Source organism: Bombina bombina, chromosome 7 (assembly GCF_027579735.1).
Source record: "Bombina bombina isolate aBomBom1 chromosome 7, aBomBom1.pri, whole genome shotgun sequence".
NCBI classification, from domain to species: domain Eukaryota; kingdom Metazoa; phylum Chordata; class Amphibia; order Anura; family Bombinatoridae; genus Bombina; species Bombina bombina.
Genome location: NC_069505.1, coordinates 190,157,679 through 190,176,897, shown reverse-complemented (window position 1 = coordinate 190,176,897; position 19,219 = coordinate 190,157,679).

The following is a 19,219-nucleotide window of genomic DNA, read 5'->3' as shown; positions in this document are numbered from 1 at the left end:
TTGGAATTGCAGATCGAAATTAGGTAATGATAAAATAGGAGCTGTAGTGAATAACTCTTTGAGTCTATCAAAAGTTTCTTGGGCTTTTTCAAACCATTTAAAGCTTTGATTTATGCTAGTTAGCTGTGTTAGTGGTCTTATTACAGAAGAAATTTTTTTAATACATTTTCTGTAGAAATTTGCGAATCCTATGAATTGTTGTAACGATTTCACGGTAGTGCGTGTGGGCCAGCCCTTAATGGCTGATACTTTTTCAGGATCCATTTGTATTTTGTTAGGCGTTATTATATAACCCAAAAATTTTATCTTAGAAACATGGAAAACACATTTTTCCAACTTTGCATAAAGTTTATGCTCTTTAAGATGTGTAAGCACTAGTGATGTCCCGAACTGTTCGCCCGCGAACGGTTCACAGCGAACATAGCTTGTTCGCGTTTGTGGGCGAACACATGGCGATGTTCGATCCACCCCTATGTGTCATCATTGAGGAAACTTTGACCCTTTATGTCACAGCTGTCTGACACATTAGAGCCAATCAACATCAGACACTCCCTCACAGACCCTCCCAACTACTCGGAATCCGCCATTTTAGACTCATAACGACCTTGCTTTCTTAATGAGAGGACGTGTTGTGTTTTTGATCCTGACATTAATAGGAAAAACATAGCTAGGCTAGTGTATTTAGTGTCCACTACAGTCCAGAAGGACTCCACTCATCTCTGCTGCAAGCACAGCACCCCAAAAAGCCCTTTTTAGGGCTATATTTCGTGCCGTTTTTTTTTCTTTTTCTTTTTATTAGCATTTGCCTGGCTTTCAGCCTGTGTGTTTAAGGCTCACAGCATATGCTGTGATTACTGCCACCACTGATATCTCCCTAACAACATTAGTTTAAATTTAACTAACCAAAAAATTTAATTATTTTGCTAGTGTAATTTTTTTCATTTTCTATCAGGCCTATGTCACACAGCATATACTCTGGTTCATTGCTCTGTGCCAGCCACCAGTGTTAATATCCGTTTATAACATTATTTTAAATTTAAAAAAAAAAAAAAAAAATATTTTGTTAGTGTAATCTAATTACATTTACTATCAGGCCTGTGTCTGTCAGGCTCACTCAGCATTAATATACCTCATTTTTTTCAGTCTTTTGGTTAATTGGTCTGTGCCAGGCAGCCACCCAGCACTCATATCTTCTTCACCTTAATTTAAATATAAAAAAAAAATTTAAAATTTGTTTGATAGTGTAATCAAATATAATTTTCTATCAGGCCTGTGTGTTTTGCTTACATACAGAGCCTACTGTGTTTACTTGCTGCCCTCCCTAGTCTATGAGCCACGACTCATATGTGTTTAACCTTTTTTTAATTCCCCCCCCAAAAAAAATAATTTAAATCATTTTTCTAGTGTAATCTAATAGTATTTTCTATCAGGCGTGTGTGTATCTGACTTACAGAGCCTACTGTTTTTAATAGCTGCCCTTCCAAGGCTATCAGCCACGACTCATATGTATGTGCTTAACCTTTTTCTTTAAATTCCCCCCAAAAAAGTCTTTAAATCATTATGCTAGTGTAATCTAATTTTATTTTCTATCAGGCCTGTGTCTAACTGTCTATCTGACTTACACAGCATACTGTTGTTAATTGCTACCCTACGTAGCAGCCAGCCAGTGCGACCACTCATAGAGTCATATGTGCATTGCACTTCTTAACATAATTTTAATATTAAAATCTAAAATGTTAAAATATTTTGCTAGTGTAATCTAACTTAATTTTCTATCAGGCCTGTGTTTTTGTCACTTACACATCATACTGTGTTAAATTGCTGCCCTACCTACCATCCACGACTCATATCTGCCAGCCTGTGTGCCAGGTCCAACTAGCCAATTAGTGGCACCAATCATAATTCTTGTAACAGTAAATAAAAAAATAAAAATCATAATTTTTTGGACTGCAAATATTCAGTCTCCTAGTGCCATTAAATTGCATTTACCTCCTGCCTGCCACTGCCAGCCTTTTGTGCCAGGCCGTCTTGCCAACTATTTACACCAATCATAATTGTTGTCACAGACAGTATAGTTACTAATTAAAATTAAAGAAAATTTGATTGTTGATCTTAATCCTCAGTTTGATCGTGCCCTAGAATTGCATTTTCCTACTGCCTTCCAAGCCTGTGTGCCATGCCTACTTGAAAAATATTTACACCAATCATATTTGTTGTCACAGTATTCTTAGTAATTAAAAATTAAAATTTTAGGTAATAGTTGTTGTGAATCCTCAGTTTGCTGGTGCCAGTGAATTGCACTTTCCTCCTGCCTTGCAGCCTGCTGTGTGCCAGGCCCACCTAGCCAATTATTGCCAGCAATCATATTTCTTTTAACAGTATTGTAAAAATTGTCAATCATCACTATTTTTACTGTCAGTAATCAGTCTCCTAGTGTCCTTGAATTGCTTCTACCTCCTGCCTGCCAGCCTTTTGTGCCAGGCCGTCTTGCCAACTATTTACACCAATCATAATTTTTTTTCACAGTATAGTTACTAATTAAAATTAAAAAATTCTTGATTGTTGATGATCTTAATCCTCAGTTTGCTTGTGCCCTAGAATTGCACTTTTCTACTGCCTTACAAGCCTGTGTGCCAGGCCTACTTGAAAAATATTTACACCAATCATATTTGTTGTCACAGTATTCTTAATAATTAAAAATTAAATTTTTTGGTAATAGTTGTTGTGAATCCTCAGTTTGCTGGTGCCATTGAATTGCACTTTCCTCCTGCCTTGCAGCCTGCTGTGTGCCAGGCCCACCTAGCTAATTATTGCCAGCAATCATATTTCTTTTAACAGTATTGCAAAAATTGTCAATCATCACTGTTTTGACTGTCAGTATTCAGCCTCCTAGTGTCCTTGAATTGCATTTACCTACTGCCTGCCAGCCTTTTGTGCCAGGCCGTCTTGCCAACTATTTACACCAATCATAATTGTTGTCACAGTATAGTTACTAATTAAAATTAAAAAATTCTTGATTGTTGATCTTAATCCTCAGTTTGCTCGTGCCCTAGAATTGCACTTTTCTACTGCCTTCCAAGCCTGTGTGCCAGGCCTACTTGAAAAATATTTACACCAATCATATTTGTTGTCACAGTATTCTTAATAATTAAAAATTAAAATTTTTGGTAATAGTTGTTGTGAATCCTCAGTTTGCTGGTGCCATTGAATTGCACTTTCCTCCTGCCTTGCAGTCTGCTGTGTGCCAGGCCCATCTAGCCAATTATTGCCAGCAATCATATTTCTTTTAACAGTATTGCAAAAATTGTCAATCATCACTGTTTTGACTGTCAGTAATCAGTCTCCTAGTGTCCTTGAATTGCATCTACCTCTTGCCTGCCAGCTTTTTATGCCAGGCCGTCTTTCCAACTATTTACACCAATCATAATTGTTGTCACAGTATAGTTACTAATTAAAATTAAAAAATTCTTGATTGATGATCTTAATCCTCAGTTTACTCGTGCCCTAGAATTGCACTTTTCTACTGCCTTCCAAGCCTGTGTGCCAGGCCTACTTGAAAAATATTTACACCAATCATATTTGTTTCACAGTATTCTTAGTAATTAAAATTTTTGGTAATAGTTGTTGTGAATCCTCAGTTTGCTGGTGCCAGTGAATTGCACTTTCCTCCTGCCTTGCAGCCTGCTGTGTGCCTGGCCCACCTAGCCAATTATTGCCAGCAATCATATTTCTTTTAACAGTATTGCAAAAATTGTCAATCATCACTGTTTTGACTGTCAGTATTCAGTCTCCTAGTGTCCTTGAATTGCATTTACCTCCTGCCTGCCAGCCTTTTGTGGCAGGCCGTCTTGCCAACTATTTACACCAATCATAATTTTTGTAACAGTATAGCTACTAATTAAAATTAAAAAATTCTTGATTATTGATGATCTTAATCCTCAGTTTGCTCGTGCCCTAGAATTGCACTTTTCTACTGCCTTCCAAGCCTGTGTGCCAGGCCTACTTAAAAAATATTTACACCAATCATATTTGTTGTCACAGTATTCTTAATAATTAAAAATTAAAATTTTTGGTAATAGTTGTTGTGAATCCTCAGTTTGCTGGTGCCATTGAATTGCACTTTCCTCCTGCCTTGCAGCCTGCTGTGTGCCATGCCCACCTAGCCAATTATTGCCAGCAATCATATTTCTTTTAACAGTATTGCAAAAATTGTCAATCATCACTGTTTTGACTGTCAGTAATCAGTCTCCTAGTGTCCTTGAATTGCATCTACCTCTTGCCTGCCAGCCTTTTGTGCCAGGCCGTCTTGCCAACTATTTACACCAATCATAATTGTTGTCACAGTATAGTTACTAATTAAAATTAAAAAATTCTTGATTGTTGATCTTATTTCTCAGATTGCTCGTGCCCTAGAATTGCACTTTTCTACTGCCTTCCAAACCTGTGTGCCAGGCCTACTTGAAAAATATTTACACCAATCATATTTGTTGTCACAGTATTCTTAGTAATTACAAATTAAAATTTTTGGTAATAGTTGTTTGAATCCTCAGTTTGCTGGTGCCAGTGAATTGCACTTTCCTCCTGCCTTGCAGCCTGCTGTGTGCCAGGCCCACCTAGCCAATTATTGCCAGCAATCATATTTCTTTTAACAGCATTGCAAAAATTGTCAATAATCACTGTTTTGACTGTCAGTAATCAGTCTCCTAGTGTCCTTGAATTGCATCTACCTCTTGCCTGCCAGCCTTTTGTGCCAGGCCGTCTTGCCAACTATTTACACCAATCATAATTGTTGTCACAGTATAGTTACTAATTAAAATTAAAAAATTCTTGATTGTTGATCTTATTTCTCAGATTGCTCGTGCCCTAGAATTGCACTTTTCTACTGCCTTCCAAGCCTGTGTGCCAGGCCTACTTGAAAAATATTTACACCAATCAAATTTGTTGTCACAGTATTCTTAGTAATTAAAAATTAAATTTTTTGGTAATAGTTGTTGTGAATCCTCAGTTTGCTGGTGCCAGTGAATTGCACTTTCCTCCTGCCTTGCAGCCTGCTGTGTGCCTGGCCCACCTAGATAATTATTGCCAGCAATCATATTTCTTTTAACAGTATTGCAAAAATTGTCAATCATCACTGTTTTGACTGTCAGTATTCAGTCTCCTAGTGTCCTTGAATTGCATTTACCTCCTGCCTGCCAGCCTTTTGTGCCAGGCCGTCTTGCCAACTATTTACACCTATCATAATTGTTGTCACAGTATTCTTAATAATTAAAAATTAAATTTTTTGGTAATAGTGGTTGTGAATCCTCAGTTTGCTGGTGCCATTAAATTGCACTTTCCTCCTGCCTTGCAGCCTGCTATGTGCCAGGCCCACCTAGCCAATTATTGCCAGCAATCATATTTCTTTTAACAGTATTGCAAAAATTGTCAATCATCACTGTTTTGACTGTCAGTAATCAGTCTCCTAGTGTCCTTGAATTGCATCTACCTCCTGCCTGCCAGCCTTTTGTGCCAGGCCGTCTTGCCAACTATTTACACTACTCTTAATTTTTTGTCACAGTATAGTTACTAATTAAAATTAAAAAATTCTTGATTGTTGATTATCTTAATCCTCAGTTTGCTCGTGCCCTAGAATTGCACTTTTCTACTGCCTTCCAAGCCTGTGTGCCAGGCCTACTTGAAAAATATTTACATCAATCATATTTGTTGTCACAGTATTCTTAATAATTAAAAATTAAAATTGTTGGTAATAGTTGTTGTGAATCCTCAGTTTGCTGGTGCCATTGAATTGCACTTTCCTCCTGCCTTGCAGCCTGCTGTGTGCCAGGCCCACCTAGCCAATTATTGCCAGCAATCATATTTCTCTTAACAGTATTGCAAAAATTGTCAATCATCACTGTTTTGACTGTCAGTAATCAGTCTCCTTGTGTCCTTGAATTGCATCTACCTCCTGCCTGCCAGCCTTTTGTGCCAGGCCGTCTTACCAACTATTTACACCAATCATAATTTTTTGTCACAGTATAGTTACTAATTAAAATTAAAAAATTCTTGATTGTTGATGATCTTAATCCTCAGTTTGCTTGTGCCCTAGAATTGCACTTTTCTACTGCCTTCCAAGCCTGTGTGCCAGGCCTACTTGAAAAATATTTACACCAATCATATTTGTTGTCACAGTATTCTTAGTAATTAAAAGTTTAAATTTTTGTTAATAGTTGTTGTGAATCCTCAGTTTGCTGGTGCCATTGAATTGCACTTTCCTCCTGCCTTGCAGCCTGCTGTGTGCCAGGCCCACCTAGCCAATTATTGCCAGCAATCATATTTCTTTAACAGTATTGCAAAAATTGTCAATCATCACTGTTTTGACTGTCAGTAATCAGTCTCCTAGTGTCCATGAATTGCATCTACCTCCTGCCTGCCAGCCTTTTGTGCCAGGCCATCTTGCCAACTATTTACACCAATCATAATTGTTGTCACAGTATAGTTACTAATATAAATTAAAAAAATCTTGATTGTTGATAATCTTAATCCTCAGTTTGCTTGTGCCATTGAATTGCACTTTTCTACTGCCTGCCAGCCTGTGTGCCAGGCCCAACTATCCAATTAGTGGCAGCAATCATATTTCCTTTAACAGTAATGCACAATTTGTCAATCATCACTGTTTTGACTGTCAATCTGCAGTCTACTAGTGCCCTTGAATTGCATTTTCCTCCTGCCTGCCTGCCTGTGTGCCAGTCCCAAGTAGCCAATTAGTGCCACCAATCATATTTATTGTAACAGGATTGGAATTTTTGTTAATCATAACTGTTTTGACGACCAATCATAATTGTTGTCAAAGTATAGTTACTAATAAAAATTAAAAAATTCTTGATTGTTGATGATCTTAATCCTCAGTTTGCTGGTGCCCTAGAATTGCACTTTTCTACTGCCTTCCAAGCCTGTGTGCCAGGCCTACTTGAAAAATATTTACACCAATCATATTTGTTGTCACAGTATTCTTAATAATTTAAAATTTTGGTAATAGTTGTTGTGAATCCACAGTTTGCTGGTGCCATTGAATTGCACTTTCCTCCTGCCTTGCAGCCTGCTGTGTGCCAGGCCCACCTAGCCAATTATTGCCAGCAATCATATTTCTTTTAACAGTATTGCAAACATTGTCAATCATCACTGTTTTGGCTGTCAGTAATCAGTCTCCTAGTGTCCTTGAATTGCATGTACCTCCTGCCTGCCAGCCTTTTGTGGCAGGCCGTCTTGCCAACTATTTACACCAATCATAATTTTTTGTCACAGTATAGTTACTAATTAAAATTAAAAAATTCTTGATTGTTGATCTTAATCCTCAGTTTGCTCGTGCCCTAGAATTGCACTTTTCTACTGCCTTCCAAGCCTGTGTGCCAGGCTTACTTGAAAAATATTTACACCAATCATATTTGTTGTCACAGTATTCTTAGTAATTAAAAATTAAAATTTTTGGTAATAGTTGTTGTGAATCCTCAGTTTGCTGGTGCCATTGAATTGCACTTTCCTCCTGCCTTGCAGCCTGCTGTGTGCCAGGCCCACCTAGCCAATTATTGCCAGCAATCATATTTCTTTTAACAGTATTGCAAAAATTGTCAATCATCACTGTTTTGACTGTCAGTAATCAGTCTCCTAGTGTCCTTGAATTGCATCTACCTCCTGCCTGCCAGCCTTTTGTGCCAGGCCGTCTTGCCAACTATTTACACCAATCATAATTTTTTGTCACAGTATAGTTACTAATTAAAATTAAAAAAATCTTGATTATTGATGATCTTAATCCTCAGTTTGCTCGTGCCCTAGAATTGCACTTTTCTACTGCCTTCCAAGCCTGTGTGCCAGGCCTACTTGAAAAATATTTACACCAATTATATTTGTTGTCACAGTATTCTTAATAATTAAAATTTTTGGTAATAGTTGTTGTGAATCCTCAGTTTGCTTGTGCCATTGAATTGCACTTTCCTCCTGCCTTGCAGCCTGCTGTGTGCCAGGCCCACCTATCCAATTATTGCCAGCAATCATGTTTCTTTTAACAGTATTGCAAAAATTGTCAATCATCACTGTTTTGACTGTCAGCATTCAGCCTCATAGTGTCCTTGAATTGCATTTGCCTCCTGCCTGCCAGCCTTTTGTGCCAGGCCGTCTTGCCAACTATTTACACCAATCATAATTGTTGTCACAGTATAGTTACTAATGAAAATTAAAAAATTCTTGATTGTTGATTATCTTAATCCTCAGTTTGCTCGTGCCCTAGAATTGCACTTTTCTACTGCCTTCCAAGCCTGTGTGCCAGGCCTACTTGAAAAATTTTTACACCAATCATATTTGTTTCACAGTATTCTTAGTAATTAAAATTTTTGGTAATAGTTGTTGTGAATCCTCAGTTTGCTGGTGCCAGTGAATTGCACTTTCCTCCTGCCTTGCAGCCTGCTGTGTGCCTGGCCCACCTAGCCAATTATTGCCAGCAATCATATTTCTTTTAACAGTATTGCAAAAATTGTCAATCATCACTGTTTTGACTGTCAGTATTCAGTCTCCTAGTGTCCTTGAATTGCATTTACCTCCTGCCTGACAGCCTTTTGTGGCAGGCCGTCTTGCCAACTATTTACACCAATCATAATTTTTGTAACAGTATAGCTACTAATTAAAATTAAAAAATTCTTGATTATTGATGATCTTAATCCTCAGTTTGCTCGTGCCCTGAAATTGCACTTTTCTACTGCCTTCCAAGCCTGTGTGCCAGGCCTACTTAAAAAATATTTACACCAATCATATTTGTTGTCACAGTATTCTTAATAATTAAAAATTAAAATTTTTGGTAATAGTTGTTGTGAATCCTCAGTTTGCTGGTGCCATTGAATTGCACTTTCCTCCTGCCTTGCAGCCTGCTGTGTGCCATGCCCACCTAGCCAATTATTGCCAGCAATCATATTTCTTTTAACAGTATTGCAAAAATTGTCAATCATCACTGTTTTGACTGTCAGTAATCAGTCTCCTAGTGTCCTTGAATTGCATCTACCTCTTGCCTGCCAGCCTTTTGTGCCAGGCCGTCTTGCCAACTATTTACACCAATCATAATTGTTCTCACAGTATAGTTACTAATTAAAATTAAAAAATTCTTGATTGTTGATCTTATTTCTCAGATTGCTCGTGCCCTAGAATTGCACTTTTCTACTGCCTTCCAAACCTGTGTGCCAGGCCTACTTGAAAAATATTTACACCAATCATATTTGTTGTCACAGTATTCTTAGTAATTACAAATTAAAATTTTTGGTAATAGTTGTTTGAATCCTCAGTTTGCTGGTGCCAGTGAATTGCACTTTCCTCCTGCCTTGCAGCCTGCTGTGTGCCAGGCCCACCTAGCCAATTATTGCCAGCAATCATATTTCTTTTAACAGCATTGCAAAAATTGTCAATAATCACTGTTTTGACTGTCAGTAATCAGTCTCCTAGTGTCCTTGAATTGCATCTACCTCTTGCCTGCCAGCCTTTTGTGCCAGGCCGTCTTGCCAACTATTTACACCAATCATAATTGTTGTCACAGTATAGTTACTAATTAAAATTAAAAAATTCTTGATTGTTGATCTTATTTCTCAGATTGCTCGTGCCCTAGAATTGCACTTTTCTACTGCCTTCCAAGCCTGTGTGCCAGGCCTACTTGAAAAATATTTACACCAATCAAATTTGTTGTCACAGTATTCTTAGTAATTAAAAATTAAATTTTTTGGTAATAGTTGTTGTGAATCCTCAGTTTGCTGGTGCCAGTGAATTGCACTTTCCTCCTGCCTTGCAGCCTGCTGTGTGCCTGGCCCACCTAGATAATTATTGCCAGCAATCATATTTCTTTTAACAGTATTGCAAAAATTGTCAATCATCACTGTTTTGACTGTCAGTATTCAGTCTCCTAGTGTCCTTGAATTGCATTTACCTCCTGCCTGCCAGCCTTTTGTGCCAGGCCGTCTTGCCAACTATTTACACCTATCATAATTGTTGTCACAGTATTCTTAATAATTAAAAATTAAAATTTTTGGTAATAGTGGTTGTGAATCCTCAGTTTGCTGGTGCCATTAAATTGCACTTTCCTCCTGCCTTGCAGCCTGCTATGTGCCAGGCCCACCTAGCCAATTATTGCCAGCAATCATATTTCTTTTAACAGTATTGCAAAAATTGTCAATCATCACTGTTTTGACTGTCAGTAATCAGTCTCCTAGTGTCCTTGAATTGCATCTACCTCCTGCCTGCCAGCCTTTTGTGCCAGGCCGTCTTGCCAACTATTTACACTACTCTTAATTTTTTGTCACAGTATAGTTACTAATTAAAATTAAAAAATTCTTGATTGTTGATTATCTTAATCCTCAGTTTGCTCGTGCCCTAGAATTGCACTTTTCTACTGCCTTCCAAGCCTGTGTGCCAGGCCTACTTGAAAAATATTTACATCAATCATATTTGTTGTCACAGTATTCTTAATAATTAAAAATTAAAATTGTTGGTAATAGTTGTTGTGAATCCTCAGTTTGCTGGTGCCATTGAATTGCACTTTCCTCCTGCCTTGCAGCCTGCTGTGTGCCAGGCCCACCTAGCCAATTATTGCCAGCAATCATATTTCTCTTAACAGTATTGCAAAAATTGTCAATCATCACTGTTTTGACTGTCAGTAATCAGTCTCCTTGTGTCCTTGAATTGCATCTACCTCCTGCCTGCCAGCCTTTTGTGCCAGGTCGTCTTACCAACTATTTACACCAATCATAATTTTTTGTCACAGTATAGTTACTAATTAAAATTAAAAAATTCTTGATTGTTGATGATCTTAATCCTCAGTTTGCTTGTGCCCTAGAATTGCACTTTTCTACTGCCTTCCAAGCCTGTGTGCCAGGCCTACTTGAAAAATATTTACACCAATCATATTTGTTGTCACAGTATTCTTAGTAATTAAAAGTTTAAATTTTTGTTAATAGTTGTTGTGAATCCTCAGTTTGCTGGTGCCATTGAATTGCACTTTCCTCCTGCCTTGCAGCCTGCTGTGTGCCAGGCCCACCTAGCCAATTATTGCCAGCAATCATATTTCTTTTAACAGTATTGCAAAAATTGTCAATCATCACTGTTTTGACTGTCAGTAATCAGTCTCCTAGTGTCCATGAATTGCATCTACCTCCTGCCTGCCAGCCTTTTGTGCCAGGCCATCTTGCCAACTATTTACACCAATCATAATTGTTGTCACAGTATAGTTACTAATATAAATTAAAAAAATCTTGATTGTTGATAATCTTAATCCTCAGTTTGCTTGTGCCATTGAATTGCACTTTTCTACTGCCTGCCAGCCTGTGTGCCAGGCCCAACTATCCAATTAGTGGCAGCAATCATATTTCCTTTAACAGTAATGCAAAATTTGTCAATCATCACTGTTTTGACTGTCAATCTGCAGTCTACTAGTGCCCTTGAATTGCATTTTCCTCCTGCCTGCCTGCCTGTGTGCCAGTCCCAAGTAGCCAATTAGTGCCACCAATCATATTTATTGTAACAGGATTGGAATTTTTGTTAATCATAACTGTTTTGACGACCAATCATAATTGTTGTCAAAGTATAGTTACTAATAAAAATTAAAAAATTCTTGATTGTTGATGATCTTAATCCTCAGTTTGCTGGTGCCCTAGAATTGCACTTTTCTACTGCCTTCCAAGCCTGTGTGCCAGGCCTACTTGAAAAATATTTACACCAATCATATTTGTTGTCACAGTATTCTTAATAATTTAAAATTTTGGTAATAGTTGTTGTGAATCCACAGTTTGCTGGTGCCATTGAATTGCACTTTCCTCCTGCCTTGCAGCCTGCTGTGTGCCAGGCCCACCTAGCCAATTATTGCCAGCAATCATATTTCTTTTAACAGTATTGCAAACATTGTCAATCATCACTGTTTTGACTGTCAGTATTCAGTCTCCTAGTGTCCTTGAATTGCATGTACCTCCTGCCTGCCAGCCTTTTGTGGCAGGCCGTCTTGCCAACTATTTACACCAATCATAATTTTTTGTCACAGTATAGTTACTAATTAAAATTAAAAAATTCTTGATTGTTGATCTTAATCCTCAGTTTGCTCGTGCCCTAGAATTGCACTTTTCTACTGCCTTCCAAGCCTGTGTGCCAGGCTTACTTGAAAAATATTTACACCAATCATATTTGTTGTCACAGTATTCTTAGTAATTAAAAATTAAAATTTTTGGTAATAGTTGTTGTGAATCCTCAGTTTGCTGGTGCCATTGAATTGCACTTTCCTCCTGCCTTGCAGCCTGCTGTGTGCCAGGCCCACCTAGCCAATTATTGCCAGCAATCATATTTCTTTTAACAGTATTGCAAAAATTGTCAATCATCACTGTTTTGACTGTCAGTAATCAGTCTCCTAGTGTCCTTGAATTGCATCTACCTCCTGCCTGCCAGCCTTTTGTGCCAGGCCGTCTTGCCAACTATTTACACCAATCATAATTTTTTGTCACAGTATAGTTACTAATTAAAATTAAAAAATTCTTGATTATTGATGATCTTAATCCTCAGTTTGCTCGTGCCCTAGAATTGCACTTTTCTACTGCCTTCCAAGCCTGTCTGCCAGGCCTACTTGAAAAATATTTACACCAATTATATTTGTTGTCACAGTATTCTTAATAATTAAAATTTTTGGTAATAGTTGTTGTGAATCCTCAGTTTGCTTGTGCCATTGAATTGCACTTTCCTCCTGCCTTGCAGCCTGCTGTGTGCCAGGCCCACCTATCCAATTATTGCCAGCAATCATGTTTCTTTTAACAGTATTGCAAAAATTGTCAATCATCACTGTTTTGACTGTCAGCATTCAGCCTCATAGTGTCCTTGAATTGCATTTGCCTCCTGCCTGCCAGCCTTTTGTGCCAGGCCGTCTTGCCAACTATTTACACCAATCATAATTGTTGTCACAGTATAGTTACTAATTAAAATTAAAAAATTCTTGATTGTTGATCTTAATCCTCAGTTTGCTCGTGCCCTAGAATTGCACTTTTCTATTGCCTTCCAAGCCTGTGTGCCAGGCCTACTTGAAAAATATTTACACCAATCATATTTGTTGTCACAGTATTCTTAATAATTAAAAATTTAAATTTTTGTTAATAGTTGTTGTGAATCCTCAGTTTGCTGGTGCCATTGAATTGCACTTTCCTCCTGCCTTGCAGCATGCTGTGTGCCAGGCCCACCTAGCCAATTATTGCCAGCAATCATATTTCTTTTAACAGTATTGCAAAAATTGTCAATCATCACTGTTTTGACTGTCATTAATCAGTCTCCTAGTGTCCTTGAATTGCATCTACCTCCTGCCTGCCAGCCTTTTGTGCCAGGCCATCTTGCCAACTATTTACACCAATCATTATTGTTGTCACAGTATAGTTACTAATATAAATAAAAAAATTCTTGATTGTTGATAATCTTAATCCTCAATTTGTTCGTGCCCTAGAATTGCACTTTTCTACTGCCTTCCAAGCCTGTGTGCCAGGCCTACTTGAAAAATATTTACACCAATCATATTTGTTGTCACAGTATTCTTAATAATTAAAAATTAAAATTTTTGTTAATAGTTGTTGTGAATCCTCAGTTTGCTGGTGCCATTGAATTGCACTTTCCTCCTGCCTTGCAGCCTGCTGTGTGCCAGGCCCACCTAGCCAATTATTGCCAGCAATCATATTTCTTTTAACAGTATTGCAAAAATTGTCAATCATCACTGTTTTGACTGTCAGTATTCAGTCTCCTAGTGTCCTTGAATTGCATTTTCCTCCTGCTTGCCAGCCTTTTGTGCCAGGCCGTCTTGCCAACTATTTACACCAATCATAATTGTTGTCACAGTATAGTTAATAATTAAAATTAAAACTTTTTTTTAAAAAAATTTTTGATTGTTGATGATCTTAATCCTCAGTTTGCTCTTGCCATTGAATTGCACTTTTCTACTGCCTGCCAGCCTGTGTGCCAGGCCCAACTATCCAATTAGTGGCAGCAATCATATTTCTTTTAACAGTATTGCAAAATTTGTCAATCATCACTGTTTTGACTGTCAATCTGCAGTCTACTAGTGCTCTTGAATTGCATTTTCCTCCTGCCTGCCTGCTTGTGTGCCAGTCACAAGTAGCCAATTAGTGCCACCAATCATATTTATTGTAACAGGATTGGAATTTTTGTTAATCATAACTGTTTTGACCACCAATCATAATTGTTGTCACAGTATACAGGGAGTGCAGAATTATTAGGCAAGTTGTATTTTTGAGGATTAATTTTATTATTGAACAACAACCATGTTCTCAATGAACCCAAAAAACTCATTAATATCAAAGCTGAATAGTTTTGGAAGTAGTTTTTAGTTTGTTTTTAGTTATAGCTATTTTAGGGGGATATCTGTGTGTGCAGGTGACTATTACTGTGCATAATTATTAGGCAACTTAACAAAAAACAAATATATACCCATTTCAATTATTTATTTTTACCAGTGAAACCAATATAACATATCAACATTCACAAATATACATTTCTGACATTCAAAAACAAAACAAAAACAAATCAGTGACCAATATAGCCACCTTTCTTTGCAAGGACACTCAAAAGCCTGCCATCCATGGATTCTGTCAGTGTTTTGATCTGTTCACCATCAACATTGCGTGCAGCAGCAACCACAGCTTCCCAGACACTGTTCAGAGAGGTGTACTGTTTTCCCTCCTTGTAAATCTCACATTTGATGATGGACCACAGGTTCTCAATGGGGTTCAGATCAGGTGAACAAGGAGGCCATGTCATTAGATTTTCTTCTTTTATACCCTTTCTTGCCAGCCACGCTGTGGAGTACTTGGACGCGTGTGATGGAGCATTGTCCTGCATGAAAATCATGTTTTTCTTGAAGGATGCAGACTTCTTCCTGTACCACTGCTTGAAGAAGGTGTCTTCCAGAAACTGGCAGTAGGACTGGGAGTTGAGCTTGACTCCATCCTCAACCCGAAAAGGCCCCACAAGCTCATCTTTGATGATACCAGCCCAAACCAGTACTCCACCTCCACCTTGCTGGCGTCTGAGTCGGACTGGAGCTCTCTGCCCTTTACCAATCCAGCCACGGGCCCATCCATCTGGCCCATCAAGACTCACTCTCATTTCATCAGTCCATAAAACCTTAGAAAAATCAGTCTTGAGATATTTCTTGGCCCAGTCTTGATGTTTCAGCTTGTGTGTCTTGTTCAGTGGTGGTCGTCTTTCAGCCTTTCTTACCTTGGCCATGTCTCTGAGTATTGCACACCTTGTGCTTTTGGGCACTCCAGTGATGTTGCAGCTCTGAAATATGGCCAAACTGGTGGCAAGTGGCATCTTGGCAGCTGCACGCTTGACTTTTCTCAGTTCATGGGCAGTTATTTTGCGCCTTGGTTTTTCACACGCTTCTTGCGACCCTGTTGACTATTTTGAATGAAACGCTTGATTGTTCGATGATCACGCTTCAGAAGCTTTGCAATTTTAAGAGTGCTGCATCCCTCTGCAAGATATCTCACTATTTTTGACTTTTCTGAGCCTGTCAAGTCCTTCTTTTGACCCATTTTGCTAAAGGAAAGGAAGTTGCCTAATAATTATGCACACCTGATATAGGGTGTTGATGTCATTAGACCACACCCCTTCTCATTACAGAGATGCACATCACCTAATATGCTTAATTGGTAGTAGGCATTCGAGCCTATACAGCTTGGAGTAAGACAACATTCATAAAGAGGATAATGTGGTCAAAATACTCATTTGCCTAATAATTCTGCACTCCCTGTAGTTACTAATAAAAATTAAAAAATTCTTGATTGTTGATGATCTTAATCCTCAGTTTGCTCGTGCCCTAGAATTGCACTTTTCTACTGCCTTCCAAGCCTGTGTGCCAGGCCTACTTGAAAAATATTTACACCAATCATATTTGTTGTCACAGTATTCTTAATAATTTAAGATTTTGGTAATAGTTGTTGTGAATCCTCAGTTTGCTGGTGCCATTGAATTGCACTTTCCTCCTGCCTTGCAGCCTGCTGTGTGCCAGGCCTACCTAGCCAATTATTGCCAGCAATCATATTTCTTTTAACAGTATTGCAAAAATTGTCAATCATCACTGTTTTGACTGTCAGTAATCAGTCTCCTAGTGTCCTTGAATTGCATCTACCTCCTGCCTGCCAGCCTTTTGTGCCAGGCCGTCTTGCCAACTATTTACACCAATCATAATTTTTTGTCACAGTATAGTTACTAATTAAAATTAAAAAATTCTTGATTGTTGATGATCTTAATCCTCAGTTTGCTCGTGCCCTAGAATTGCACTTTTCTACTGCCTTCCAAGCCTGTGTGCCAGGCTTACTTGAAAAATATTTACACCAATCATATTTGTTGTCACAGTATTCTTAGTAATTAAAAATTAAAAAAAATGTAATAGTTGTTGTAAATCCTCAGTTTGCTGGTGCCAGTGAATTGCACTTTCCTCCTGCTTTGCAGCCTGCTGTGTGCCAGGCCCACCTAGCCAATTATTGCCAGCAATCATATTTCTTTTAACAGTATTGCAAAAATTGTCAATCATCACTGTTTTGACTGTCAGTATTCAGTCTCCTAGTGTCCTTGAATTGCATTTACCTCCTGCCTGCCAGCCTTTTGTGCCAGGCCGTCTTGCCAACTCTTTACACCAATCATAATTGTTGTCACAGTATAGTTAATAATTAAAATTAAAACATTTTTGATTGTTGATGATCTTAATCCTCAGTTTGCTCGTGCCATTGAATTGCACTTTTCTACTGCCTGCCAGCCTGTGTGCCAGGCCCAATTATCCAATTAGTGGCAGCAATCATATTTCTTTTAACAGTATTGCAAAATTTGTCAATCATCACTGTTTTGACTGTCAATCTGCAGTCTACTAGTGCCCTTGAATTGCATTTTCCTCCTGCCTGCCTGCCTGTGTGCCAGTCCCAACTAGCCAATTAGTGCCACCAATCATATTTATTGTAACAGGATTGGAATTTTTGTTAATCATAACTGTTTTGACTGTGATTCTTCAGTCTCCTAGTGCCATTGAATTGCAGTTTCCTTTCTCCCAGCGTGTGTGCCAGACAGGCCAATTTGCCAACTAGTGCCAAACAATCATATTTGTTGTGACAGTACTTGTAATATTTTAAAAAAATTAACAATTTGTGATTTTTAAAACATCTGTCTTTTTTGTTGTTGTCAGTCTCACAGCCTATACTGTGCCCACTTTCACAGTGCCACCACTCAATTGGTATAATAGTATTGTTAGTGTCCATTTTAAAAAAAATGACAGGCAGAGGCAGGCCACCCCGCAGGTTCCGTGGTCGTGGTGCTGTGATTCCTTTAGACCCTACAAATATGCACATTGTTCAGATGCCGGGTGCCAGGGGGGACGCGAAAACTTCTGAGGAGGACCTAGTTGAATGGCTAACACAGGACACCCAATATTCTTCAGCTTCCGCTGCTAGTCCTCCTAACCTTGATGCACCATCTACGTCCAGATGTGCTTTGGGCAGGTCTCAAGTGACCAGAGCCACTCCCCTGCCTGTCGCCACCACCAACACTAGCACCACAGCCGCTTCACTTGATCTGTCACAGGAGTTATTGACACATCATTTGGAAGAAATGAGTGATGCGCAACCATCATTGACAGAGGATGTAGATAATAGTGATCAGTCTCAGTCAGGCAGCATTACCGACATAGAGGTACGGTGTGATGATGATGATGATGTTGTATCCGCTGCTGCTTCCTTTCTTGATGTTTCAGATACAAGTGAAGCGGTTGATGATGATGTGTCGGTGGATGTCACGTGGGTGCCTACTAGAAGAGAAGAAGAAGAGGGGGAAAGTTCAGATGGGGAGACAGAGAGGAGGAGGAGGAGACGTTTTGGAAGCATGGGGAGGTCATCTCAAGGAGCTATTGGCACAGTCAGACTGCATGCATCGTCACCAGGGGTAAGCCAGACAGCACGCCGACGCCCATCAACGCATGCTGTTGCCACCACCAGAATGCCGTCATCGCAGAGCTCAGCAGTGTGGCATTTTTTTTGTGTGTCTGCCTCTGACAACAGCGATGCCATTTGCAACCTGTGCCAAAAAAAACTGAGTCGTGGGAAGTCCAACACCCACCTAGGTACAACTGCTTTGCGAAGGCACATGGTCTCCCATCACAAACGCCGATGGGAAGAACACATGAGTAGAAGCAGCACACAAAGTGAAAGCCGCCCTCCTCCTCCTGCTCCAGCATCTTCAGCCACATCAACCAGTGCTGTCCTCCTTGCCCCCTCTCAACCATCCTCCACTCAGTCTCTCTTAAGTAGCAGTTCCTGGTCATCTGCCCACAGTCAGGTGTCTGTCAAGGACATGTTTGAGCGTAAGAAGCCAATTTCTCAAAGTCACCCCCTTGCCCGGCGTCTGACAGCTGGCTTGTCTGAACTCTTAGCCCGCCAGCTTTTACCATACAAGCTGGTGGAGTCTGATGCATTTAAAAAATTTGTATCTATTGGGACACCGCAGTGGAAGGTACCTGGCAGAAATTTATTTTCACAAAAAGGCAATCCCAAACCTGTACTCTGTTGTGAGAAAGGAAGTTATGGCATGTCTGGCACACAGCGTTGGGGCAAGGGTCCATATGACCACGGATAGCTGGTCTGCAAAGCATGGTCAGGGCAGGTATATCACCTACACTGCGCATTGGGTAAACCTGCTGACTTCTGACAAGCATGGAATGCGTGGCTCTGCAGAAGAGTTGGTGACACCGCCACGACTTGCAGGCAGGCCTGCTGCTACCTCCTCTACTCCTCCTACTCCATCCTCTTCCATAACCTCTTCCTCGGCTGAGTCCTCTTCAACTTCTGTGTCTTGCTCCACATCTATGGCACCCCCCCAGCTCCCCAGGTACTATGCTACATCTCGGGTACGGCAGTGTCACGCCGTCTTGGAGTTGACTTGCCTGAAAGCGGAGAGTCACACCGCACCAGCACTCCTGACCGCCCTGAACGCACAGGTGGATCAGTGGCTGACTCTGCACCAACTGGAGATTGGCAAGGTTGTTTCTGACAATGGAAGTAATTTGGTGGCGGCATTGAAATTGGGCAAGTTGACACATGTGCCATGCATGGCACATGTGTGTAATCTAATTGTACAACGATTTGTCCATAAGTACCCAGGCTTACAGGACGTCCTGAAGCAGGCCAGG